We start from the raw sequence: 13,753 nt of genomic DNA on the forward strand, positions 1-13,753 counted from the left end.
CACAGGCATATATTCATATATACATAATATATATAGATACGTTCACGTGTGTGTGTGTGTATGAATGTATGCAGACAAATATGTATACGTGTGTACACACACACACGCACATATATATATATATGTGTGTGTATGTGTGTGGGGATATAGATACATAGATAAATATAGATATATAGATATATAGATTTATATGCACATACATATATTCATATATACATAATATATATAGGTATATTCACGTGTGTGTGTGGTGTGTGTGTGTGTGTGTGCATGTATGTAAATGAGATAAATATATGTAAAAACATTTTGAGCAATGCAGATGAAGAGTTAAGTAAAAGATGAATGAGTGAAAACAAAACAAGGAGGAAAGATATAGTTTTACCTGACATAGTTTGTTTAATGATCCTATTATATTGCAGGAAAAACTTCCCCTTTCAAATTAATGAAAGAAAAATAATCAAAGAATTCGGAAAAGAAATGTGTTCCTATCAGCCAACCAGTTGATAACAACACAAAAAGCTGAAAAATCATTAACATTAGTTTATATTCGAAAATGTAGATGGTGTTTGGCATTAACTTATACATCTTAAATTTTACTGGCTATGGGAATTTACATATATTTTGTACCTGTTAACTCCTATTCGATATAATACCCCTTTATTCTTCAACTATGGTTATATTTAAGTGGCAACCCTGGCTGTGGTACACATTTAGTTTTGTTTATATGTAAGTGTTTGTAGAATAGAATTATGTATAAGATGCGCATATTTTTTCCTGTGTATTTGTTTGGTTGATTTAATTCATACAAATTCATTCGATCAGTTCTAGATATAATTTAAGAATATCATATTATCTTATTATATATAATCATAGACTCCCAGCTCTCTCCTTAGTCTTTCCTTTCTTTTCAGTGTTGCGTCTTCCTCCACCCAGTTTCTTTATTTGATATCAGTGAGTATTAATTTAATCAAAATACTCATTTCCATATTATTGTATGAACTTGTTAGTGAGCTTCAACTTTATAACTTGTAAAGCAAATTTTATTGTTTACATTAATTGGTTCAATTGGTTATCTGTGAAGATTGCTTAACCCTTTCATAACTATATTTCTATTGAAACACAGCCTTCATTTCAATTCATTTGAAAAATAATGAAGAATTTACTAAACATTATCTGATGATTTGAATGTAAATTAACACAGAATTTGGAGGAAAAGTTTAATTTAGAACACTTCATAAGGAAGTGGGTATCAGAATAAAAGACGGTCTTATGCAGGTTTGTATGAAAATGGTTGAGGGTTCATAACTAAAAATATTTAAGGTTTGATTTTCTTTACTTGTTTTCAGTCATTTGACTGTGGCCATGCTGGAGCACCACCTTTAGTCGAGCAAATCGACCCCAGGAGTTATTCTTTGTAAGCCTAGTACTTATTCTATCGGTCTCTTTTGCCGAACCTCTAAGTTATGGGGGATGTAATCACACCAGCATCGGTTGTCAAGTGATGTTGGGGGGGACAAACACAGACACACAAACACACACATACAGACACATACATATATATATACATACATATATATATATATACATATGCATATATACGATGGGCTTCTTTCAGTTTCCCTCTACCAAATCCACTCACAAGGCTTTGGTTAGCCTGAGGCTACAGTAGAAGACACTTGCCCAAGGTGCCACGCAGTGGGACTGAACCCAGAACCATGTGGTTGGTAAGCAAGATACCCACCACACAGCCACTCCTACGCCTAATTCAAAGAAATATCGCATTTTTTATAGGCTTTTCTTGTGACTCTAAATTTATTTTTCACTATTTTAGGGGAATAAAAAAAATAGAATGAAACTAGACCTAACAGATTTAGAAAGATCAGGCAGATAAGGGTACTGGATTACCAGAATTAAGCCTTGAATCACATATTTTATTAAGCGGACGGTGTTTTTTTTATTTTTGTTTTTATTCGGTTTTTTATTTTTAAGTGACTATGTGCCTCAGTTCGTATTTTAGTAGCATATTATCTGGGAACATCACCAGTGAGATATTGACATCCGTTCTGGAAATGGGAAGTTTTTTGCTCCCATTTACTGAATTTCTTAAACTAGCAGTAAATTGACTTTCAAACAAGATGTTAATTATATATTCATTATCATTTTATTCATTTAATATAAGTATTCTTTTTTCTTTGTAAAACTTGGATTCCCAATTGCAAGTTCGCCGAGGAACTTGCCATTCAGTAATTTTGAGTCTTGTGCACAAGGGTAATAGTTTTTTAAAGGACAAATTTATGATATTGCTGTATATGGACTTCTACTATTTCTTTCCAGAATCAGACCTTTTATCACATGCAACTGCAGCACTTCATTAGATATGCTTGTTTTTCAATAAACAGAAACATCAAAACGATTTTCAATTTTGTCACAATAACCTTGTCACATCCAACAGTGCTAAAAGCACAAAATATTCTAAGAACACTCATGAATAACAGTTACAAATCTCTATGAATAATCCCTTTATGTCTGAGATTTATTTTGTTTTTTCTCATTCACACATACACACATATGCACATGTGCACACACACATATACACATACACAAATGCGCAGTATACTCACATTCTAAACTACATATACAATAAACAACCATTTAGCATCTGCCTTGACTTTCTATTCCACTGCAGTCATTTATCAACCACTGAGCTGTGACTTTTTGTTTCTTCTACTGAAACTGACATGCTCTCTATTTCTTTCAATGGAATGAGTGCATTCCATTTTTGCTTAATCCATTTCACATCATAAATTCTACAAAATTCCTGGGAGACAAGGATTAAGCTGTTTTCTTTTTTTTTTTTCACTCCCTTCTTACCAGAACTACAATTCACTGAAATTCCATCCATACCTATGGATATAGATTTACAAGTATATATATATATATATATTTATATACAAACACAGACACACAAACACACACACACACACACACACACACACACACATATACATATATATATATATATATATATATATATATCCCTCTCTCTCTCTCTTTCAGAGAGGCACTGAGCACCTACACGTACACATATGCACACGCCAGTAACTTCCACCTTCCGAATTCAATCACAAAGCTTCGGTTGGCTCGGGGCTATAGTAGAAGACACCTGCCCAAAGTGCCACGCAGTGGGACTGAACCCGAAACCATATAGCTAGGAAGCAATCTCCCTAACTACACAGCCACTCCTGCACCTAAACTTTATCTGGTGATTGGAATGTAAATTAACACAGAATTTGGGGAAAAGGCTTTAATTTAGATCACTTCATCAGGAAGTGAATATCAATGTAATGAGTGTGTTCCATTTTTGCTTAATCCATTTCGCATCATAAATTCTACAAAATTCCTGGGAGACAAGGATTAAGCAATTTTCTTTTTTTTTTTTTTTTTTTCAATCCTTTCTTACCAGAACTACAACTCACTGAAATTCCATCCATACCTATGTTTTCCACATAACAGTATTCCTTCAAAGTATCAAATTGCTCATCAACTATATTACTTTTACTCAAATGTTTATACCAAACTCTTAAAAAAAAAAAAAAGACTTTTTACGATAAACATTAATAAATCTCATCAATTTACTTCTGGGCAAAGCTTATATATATATAAAAATGTGCTTGGATCAGTTTGTTTGACTCACAACAGGATTCCATGCTATTTCACAATGGTGTAATTAGCAATGGATAGGACATCAAACTATAAAAATCATTTGCTCTGGCAGAACGTAAATCTCAGAATTTACCAATGCTATTTCACCACGGTTAACATGAGAACATTGTTATGAAACAACAAAACAACAACGATAATGATACAGAGTAAAAGGTTTAGTTTATGTTGTAGCATCCAATCTTCCGAGAACTGCATGTGTTGCATTTCCTTAATAGTAAAACTTAGGCTCTCGCAGTTTGTTAACTTACTTTCTTGTTATGCAGATAGCTTTTGTGTTAGCTTTCTTCCTTTCTTGCATCTTACACAGAGAATATTTTGTGATTGACGGCTATGCATTAGTTTACTCTTGTGCCAGGACTTATGAGAATTGTGTGTGTAGTCATATGACATAAACTTGAACCGATTCCAAGATTCAGTGCCAAATAATGTTTCGAATGCCAGCACCAAATTATGAAAACAACAAATTCAGAGAGGATATTACCACCACCAACAACAACAAAAACAACAACAACATCATTATTATTGCTATCATCATTATCATCATCATCATCATTATCCTCATCACCATCTTTACAGTTTCATTTTCAGCTTCCTTCTTTCGCTTTCTACCTTTCATGGCAACAGCTGTTGCAGGAATTCTAGTGTTATCCTTGCTTTTCCCCATAGGCTTCTGTTTGTTGGTGAGAACTGCTTCCTTCTTGAGTGATGTCAGGGGAGCATTTTAATTTTTACCATTAAAGAATATCTATACAGTCAGACAGGTTTATGTACTGTTGCATTTACTGTCATTTGATAGCATCACATATTGTATAAGGTAATTCAAAGGTAACTCTTTACTGCTTTTTATGCCTCTTGACAACAGGTTTCTCATTCAAAATGTAGGTGTAAGTTTCTTAAAGGTTATGAATCCTTTGTAGGATGAGACTTTCTGTCATTTCTCAACAAGTTGTTCGTAGTGGCGGTTCATTGCATTCTGACATCCTTTTATTTCTTACATCTATCTTTATCACTATCAATATCTTTATCAACATTACTACAATCATCGTCATCATCGTTGTTGTCATTGTCGTCGTCACCATCATCATCATTTACAACATTGGATTGAGATTTATTTATACGAGCAATATTACACTACCTTAACCTTTCCAGCATATTGTAAAAATATTTAATGATTCTAACATATGTTTATATAAGTGCAAAACTCTATGTGTGTATTTATGTGTTTATATAAGTATCTCCCAACGATATTCTGTACACTTATATTTTTATGAGGATTTCTGTATAAGTAGATGAACAAAAGGACACATCGACAAAAGTTTATACAGACACCAAAAATGACATTTATTCTCATGTAAATGAGAACCAATATTGATTTCTGCATTATAAACCATCAAACAAACATTTTTTTTTTGTGTGAAGTCCATAACTGAGTCAAGCTAACACTGTTCTTACCTGCTATACTGGCAACTGTGTGAAGTTGGTGATACCTTATGTATAACCCATCCCTCCACATACATACTTATTTACAACTGATAAAAAAAAAGAGCAGTGCCAATAATGGAATATAGGCTCACAATCTTTTTAGATGACTGAATTACTTTTATACTTATATAGGCAAAAATAAAAGTAAAGCAAAAAAATAATGGTTTTCCTCATTGCCAAAATGTTTGCAAAGTTTCTGAAATCATTGAACGATTCACTAAATAATTTGATAAGTATGAAATAAGAAATTATGAGTTAGATCCCATCAGTGTTTGGTCTTCAAAAGTCTAAGCAATCATGCCACAATTAAGTCGAGATCATAAGAGACCAATCTGATTTCAAAGAGATGCCCGTGCCACAGATTTTCATGGCTTGCGTTCTCTCAGAGTGTAAGTGTCGATGATATAGACGTAAATGAAATTTGAATCCCTGGGTGGAATCTGAGCTACGAATGCAAGAGGCTGGAAAAGATGGGCAACTATTATAAGGCATCTCGTATGGAACTTTAATATCCTTCTATGAAAGGATGAAAAGTAAAGATCACCTGGAATGCATTTAAATTCTGAGAAAATAATACCAAAGCATTCTATCTGATGCTTTAGCAAGTGCTCAGATTAAAGAATTAACACAGTTCTATGGTTATACTTACTTAGATTTGTGTGTACATGTGTATATATGTATGTGTGTGTGTATGTATATATATATGTCTGTGTATATATGGATGGGTGTATATATGTATATATATCTATGTGTGTAAATATATGTATGTATGCTTATACATATATGTGTACACAAACACACACACATATATATACATATATACATATATATACTTATATATATATATATATATATAAATATATATATACATATATACATACATATATATGTGTGCATGTGTGTGTGTGTGTGTGTGTGTGTGTGTGCATGACAACATTTTATAAACAAACTTTAAAAGCATCAGATGTGCTTGGTATTTCACAGACGAGAAAGTTAATTTCAAAAGCAGTAAAGTTGTTCTTACAACATTACCATGCTTGAAATTTACTTTCTTGTCTGTAATATATATACATATATATATATATATATATATATATATAATATATATGTAATTCATGTGTATATTTATTGATGTATATGTGTGTGTGTGTGATGCAAACATTATGTATAACATGAAGACAAGGTAAAACGAACAAAGTGTATTAAGTTTATCCTCAGGAACAATGGGGGGAAAAAGTCTTGTTTTTTGAGTATATGCTTGTGTACAGAAACAATAGACAAGGAGAGAAAAAAACAGACACAAGAACAAGCATGTCTCAATTAGACAGTTACTACATATATTTTTTTATGTGTATGTATATACATGCTTTTGAACATGTATATACATGTTTTTGAACATGTATATATGTTCATACGTATATATATATATATATATAATATATATATATATATATATAATATAATATATATATACATATATATTTATATATATGTGCACATATATAGATACGTGTACATATGCACACATGTCCCTGTATTATTAATTTGTGTTAATGGTCAGTGTATGTACAATTTATGAATACTTAGATGTAAAGCAATTTTTCCCAATGACCGGCATTAGCTTTGGCTGTAATATTAATGATTTCCTTCTCATAATGTCAACATCTATATCTTAGGAATGACAGTCAAATTAGGTTTCAGTGTAAACAGAACTTTCAACAGAAGATGGGTTACTTAAAAGGTATGCTAAATCATTTGGTTTAACTTATTTCTGAGATTGAACATATATAGTGTCTGAAAACAAATGAATATGCACGTGCATTCAGTCGTACAGTGAAATTATGTCCATTCTTCATTTAAGTTCTTCATTTAAGTTCAAGGTCAGTATTTCTCAGGGTTGGATAAAACCCGTTGAACTGATTCTATTTTACGGTTACTTAATTCATTCTCCTCTCAGAATTTCCACTCTAAGAGTGAAGATATCAAGAGAGAAGATATCAGATATTCTAAGTCATTTATTTTGATCTGGTTTTACTGGCTTCTCCTACTCATCCGTTTCCACTTTTATTGAGCCTAAATAATGCTTTCTACAATAGGCACAAGCTTGAGACTTTGGCCCCCAGTGCTTCGTAATTATTTTATTGACCCTGAAAGGATTAAGGGCAAAGTTGATCTTGGAAGAATTTGAATTTATAATGTAATGCTGGAAGAAATGTCCCTAAACATTTTGTCAGGTACTCTAAGAACTCTGACAGCTGGCTGCCTTGAACTGAGCCTAAAAAAGAACAATGCAATAACCAGTGTTGAGTAATTTCAGTGTGTAACATGGTTACAATTGCCAGTTGAATTTCTGTCACAGAATCCCTTTAATCCCAAAAGTTTTGAGGTAACACTGAATATCATATAAATCATATGACCACAAAAACAAATAATAATAAATAAATAAAAATAAAAATTCAGAATTCATATTTACATAGGAAACGCTAAAACAGGTTCTTAGAGTAGAATGAAACCTATGTTCTATAGAGGACGGAAACTAAGAGGTTTTGCCATTCTTTCCCCAAAGCTAAATGACTATCAAAGTAGAAATCATCTGATGGGAATTACAGCAGTGTTCATTGAGGAAGAGTCACCTGTATTGATATAACCACAACGACCGCTGCTGCTGCTGCCGCCACCACCACCACAACTACCACTGCCATCACTACCACCACTGCCATCACCACCACAACTACCACTACCATCACTACAACTGGCTGATTTGCAAGAAGTGGGAATATCCAAGTAGACATTAGTATCTCACTGGTATTTTATTTCAGTGATACAAGAAGAAGAATATTTGAAGTCATAACAGAAGTTTGACATTAAAATTTTCTGTGGAAACTCATTAGACTCTGCAAGAAATATATTGTCATAAAAGTAATAATAATAATAATAATAATAATCATAATGATGATGATAATAAGGATAATAATAATAATCCAGCAATTCTGAGCAAAGGAGAGTTGTTTGATATCTTTGACCCCAGTACTTCACAAGTATTTCATACAACTGACCACAAAAGGATGAAAGACAATGTTGACCATGAAATGAAATAATAACAATGATAATAATAACGTTTTCAAAGTTTGGCACAAGGCCAGCAACTTTGTGGGGAGGGGGGGGTTAGTCAATTACATCGACCTCAGTGTTCAGCATGTATTCATTTTATCAACCCCGGTAAGGATGAACAGCTGTTGACCTCAGTAGAATTTGAACTCAGAATCAAAAGAGCTAGAATAAATGTCCCTAACCATTTTCTACATTGTACTAATGAAAGCAGGAATAATAAGGATAATTTCTAATATAGGCATAAAGCCACATATAGAACAGAAGGTGACTGGTACTTATTTTAGATGAAAGACAAGCTCAAATCAGGACAGATTCAAACCTACGATACCAAAGAATGTATTAAATACCATCAGATATTTTATCCATCACTTTGCAAATTCTGTCATCTACACACTTATAAATTGTGACACTTATCATTATTATTATTATTATTATTATTATTATTATTATTGTTATTATTATTATTATTATTATTATTTTTCTCATTTTAGCAGATCTCTATGAATTTGTAATGGAGTTGTATATTCAACTGAATTGACTGGTACTAATTTTATTGCTCACAGAAGGATGAAAGCTAGATTTCATTGATGTCCATTCAGAATTGAGCTCAAAAATCTAAAGGATAGTAAAAACAATATTAAAAGAAACTTAGTCCAGCATTCTTCTCTATCAAGAGGAAATGACAATAAGTCTTTCCACTATAGGTAAAAGGCCTGAAATTTTGACGGGGAGAAGATTAGTCAATTACGTCAATTCCAATGCTGACCTGGCACTTATTTTATCAACCCTGCAATTATGAAAGACAAAGCCGACCTCTGTGTAATTTGAACTCAATATGCAAAGCTAGACATGCAGCTAGGCATTGTTGCCTAGTATACAAACAATTTTGCCAATTCACCACCCTTGATGAAAATGATAAAAATGATAATTATAACGGTAAGAAGATAACTAAAATTTTAGACTAAATAAAAAAAATAAAATATATAACATTACAGATGAGATGAAGTCAACAGAAATACTATCTTGAAGTAAGGCTTATATATATGTATGTTTGTATATATACATATATAACATGCATATATTGTGTGGTGCGTATATATATTTATATGTGTATATATATATATATACATATATATATATATATATATATATATATATATATATATATATATATATATGTATATATGTATATATATATATATATGTGTGTATGTATACAAATACACACAGACAATAGATGAGAGCTAGATATGCTCAGTAAAGAAAACATGTAATAATGCTCAAATGAATTAGAACTTTGAGTCCTTCATCCAGAACTAGGTTCATGGCATCAACAGTGGCAATAAGATAAATCCAAGATGAGCCGATATAGAGGTAGTGATGCAGCTAAACACAATTAGGCTTCCCACACACACACATGTGTGCACATGCACACACACATTCAGAATGACAAAGCCATATATAGACTTAAATATTCACATATACATTTACATAGAGCATAAATAATATAGAATACTAAGAAAAGAAAATACATAATTTCTTGATTCAACACCTGTTTCAAGAATTAGATAATAATTAACATTTATAATTTGCATATTTCATTGGTAAATTATTAATATTATAATTATTACATAACTCTGAGCTTCCTGAAACAGTCGTCGAGTAAGAATTTATATATTCTGTTCTTTGTTTTCTGTGATTTTCATGCTCTCTGTATAGATATATATATATATATATATATATATATATATATATATATTATATATATATATTTAGAAGTATATGCATATTCATGTTTATTGGTCTATATATATATATATTTATATGTGACTCTGTGTGTGTGTCCCCAGTCTAATTTGTTTATTTGCATCACTATCTATATAGACATGTGTGGGTGTGAAATAAAAATAAAATAAAATAATTATTATCAAGTCATGAAACATTAAAACAACTGCAGAAGATGCTTGAAGATATGGCCGGTATCATCATATTCAGAGAATTAACATCAGCAAATATCTGAGTTAGAGCAAAGGTTTAAGGCTGAGTCCTTTCTGAAGCAAATAGCTTTTAGACTTTGTCTACAAATGAGCTTTTGCACTTGTATTCACACATTGATAACTAATCAACAAGCATACATATACACACATATTCCAGCATATATGTTATGCCTGTATACAAACATAACATTTTTAGATACATACATGCATATAGATTTACAAGTATATATATATATATATATATATATATGTATAAATACATATTCAGACATATATATATATATATAATTGATCTCTATAATGTAATGCAAGAAAGCATTCCCTTGATGATCCATTGTAGTTAAGTACCTAATTGCACTTGGATCGTCCACTGGGGAAGATCCAATCAACCACTGTCTTGCAACATACACAGAGAACAAATGAAATAAAGTTGTGCTTACCATAATTTCTCCTACATACACCACACACACAACAGACACATTAATCCATGCATATATATTTTTTTAGTATTCTGAGGTAAATTATCTCATATATATGATGAGTAAGTTTTAACTATAACATTACTTCTATATCTTTTATTAGTTTGTCTTTTTGAAACTGGGTCCAGACAAAATTGGCTGGACTGTGGATTTGCCTAAATTTGATTGTCTTTTATAAGGATTCTAGGATGATGGCTTTCAAAATGTTGATCTCAGTCTGACTTTAAATGTATGTACTACTTCAACTTCACTTATCGTTTATTTTCTATTTACTTCTATTTCTATGGTTGATTTTGTTTGTTTTTTTTCCATTCTTAATACTTTATTTTTAATGTTTTAATTATTGTAGTGAAACAAAAGAATTGTCTTGCATTAAAATTCTGTGAATATCCTCTTCAAAATTAGAAAATATTTTGTTTTTATGGCATTCCAAAACTTTAGGTTTCCTAGTTGTGTGTTGAATTAGTGCGTGCATTCATACACACCACACACAGTTGTCTTGTGTGTATACATGCATACATACATATTGAAATTTAATTTGCTTGGTTTTAATAATAGAGTGTATATTTGACATCATATACAAAATATTCACACACACACATATATATATATGTATGTATGTATGTATATACATATATTATTATATATATATATATATATATATATATGTATTTGTACTGTATATACACATGCATTATGTATATAGCTGTGTCACTTAATTTGAAGACAAGCACACTACTAATGGTTAAAGATTATTTCCATTTATTTAATCACAATTCAGTATGTATATGAATAAAAAGAACTTTATTACTCTTTGAGTATTCTTAGTTTAAAAAGATTTTAATTAGCATTAACTTAATTACTGACAAAATTAATGAAGTTACCAAACTGAAAGTCAGCTTAAGGACATTATAGAAAAAAATTTATCATAATTTTAATATTTGATAGTGTATTATGGCCCTGTGCCAGAATTGGAAACCAATATTTCCAAGTATATTTTATCACAATAAGTTAAGCTATTAATAACTGATAGACTGTATAATCTTATGACCTGTTTTGTTGGGCAAATGTAAATGTTTATAATTAGAAGCAAGATAATGAATTGTACATATGCATAAATTGAAATGCAGTTTTTGATCCATAGCTGCTAAAGTTGGACACTCGGTAACTCACCACGATGTGGAACATCTTCAGTTGAATTGGTGGTTATCCTGAATGTGTTTGACCAGGGCACCTATGAGAAACTGCTGTAAAAACGGAATGATACTGTCACTAAGTTATCGGTGAAGAACAGGAAAATTACTCTTAATATTTTTAACAATGTTGGATTCAAAATTTCACATATGAACTGATATAAAACTCTTGAAAAATCAACTGAAGTAATTGAGGCTTGAAGGATGCATTACATATGAAAGAAGCATTTTCTATGGAAAACCAGATACCTGTATTTAGTTCATTCAGAGCATGAAAATTAAATATTGTGAGACTAGTGAAACATTTTGTGATGAGATGAGATGAAATTTTATTTGTTTTGTTCTGATAGCTGAGTGTATATTTAAGATATTCACCCAGAGTGTATGAATCTGACAGTTATAGATAGTAGTTTGCAATGTCATGGCTTTAAGCTGCATGTTTAGCAAAAGAATAATTTCCATCTATCAGATCAATAACAACACAAACAGCACAACGATTCTTGAGATCTTGAATATTGTTCTGTTCCATATACGAAGTCATTTTCGGATAGTTAAGGATTTATCAGTACATCATAGATCTTGAGCATACCACAGAAATAAGATAAAACTCATGAAAATCAAGAAAATCCGTGTGCTATCACGTTCAACACATTCTTTGCATTTGAATCTGATAACAAACCTTATGGAAATAGGTCAGAAAGAATATCCAACAAACGAAATAAAGGATTTAGAGTGAATTATAAGGCAAAAAAGCAGAATGAAATTCCAGATATCATCATCTAAATTATTAATTCAATACCATGAAGATGAAATTTGGTTTCGAAATATTTCAGGTACCTGGCCAGATATCAGGAGTATATGATTTTATTCTTCATTTGATTTAAATGTCCTTGAATTAAGTGACTTCCTTTAATTTTTCTGGTATTATTGATACTGGCAATAATTGCATCAAGCTACTTTATGTGTTTAAAAATGACATTTAAAAGACTAGAATACTTTCTATTTATTCATATATAGTTTCAGTTATGATTAAAATATTGGAAACAATGTTTCACCATGAGTGTAGTCTTGTCATTAAGTGATACCCCCACCTCTCTCTCTTTCAGTGTCTCTCTTATAAACATATACCTATACATACATATATACATATATATAAATATATATATATATATGTATGTATGTATGTATTTATGTATGTACATATGTATGTACATGTATATAAATGTATATATATATATTCATATATATATTAATATATTATGTTATATTATATATATTTATATACATATATATATATATATATATATATATATATATATATAATTATATATATATGTATGTATGTATACACACATACGTACACACACACATGCATATGTATGTCATATATCAATTTTTAGTGTATATAGTTATGACTGTAGATGTCAATGCAATTATGTCAATTTATATGTATATAAATGTATATAAATATTCATATATATATTTATATATTATGTTATATTATATTATATTTTATATACATATATATATATGTATGTATGTATACACATGTGTACACACACACATATGCATATGTATGTCATATATCAATTTTTAGTGTATATATGTTTATGACTGTTACATGTCAATGCAATTATGTCCACATTTATGATAATCAATTCAAATTTTCCATGCACTAACAAACACAAAATAATTATCTAGTAATCCAATCTTTTCAAAACGGTCAACTATACTTGGTTTGTATGTATTTGAAATACATTAGGGAAAT

The 13,753-nt window shown here is 30.6% G+C and overlaps 1 long non-coding RNA gene across 1 annotated transcript; it reads right to left on the minus strand.

Annotated features, from left to right (window-relative positions):
• Positions 1–245: 245 nt before the first annotated feature.
• On the minus strand, positions 246–5,951 carry LOC118763147. Its single transcript, XR_004998904.1, has 3 exons — positions 3,494–5,951; positions 1,753–2,904; positions 246–1,330 (listed from the first exon to the last, which is right to left on the minus strand). It is a non-coding gene; the product is annotated as an uncharacterized LOC118763147 (long non-coding RNA).
• Between the last annotated feature and the right edge of the window lie 7,802 nt (positions 5,952–13,753).

The sequence above is a fragment of the Octopus sinensis genome, linkage group LG4 (assembly GCF_006345805.1).
Source record: "Octopus sinensis linkage group LG4, ASM634580v1, whole genome shotgun sequence".
NCBI lineage: Eukaryota > Metazoa > Mollusca > Cephalopoda > Octopoda > Octopodidae > Octopus > Octopus sinensis.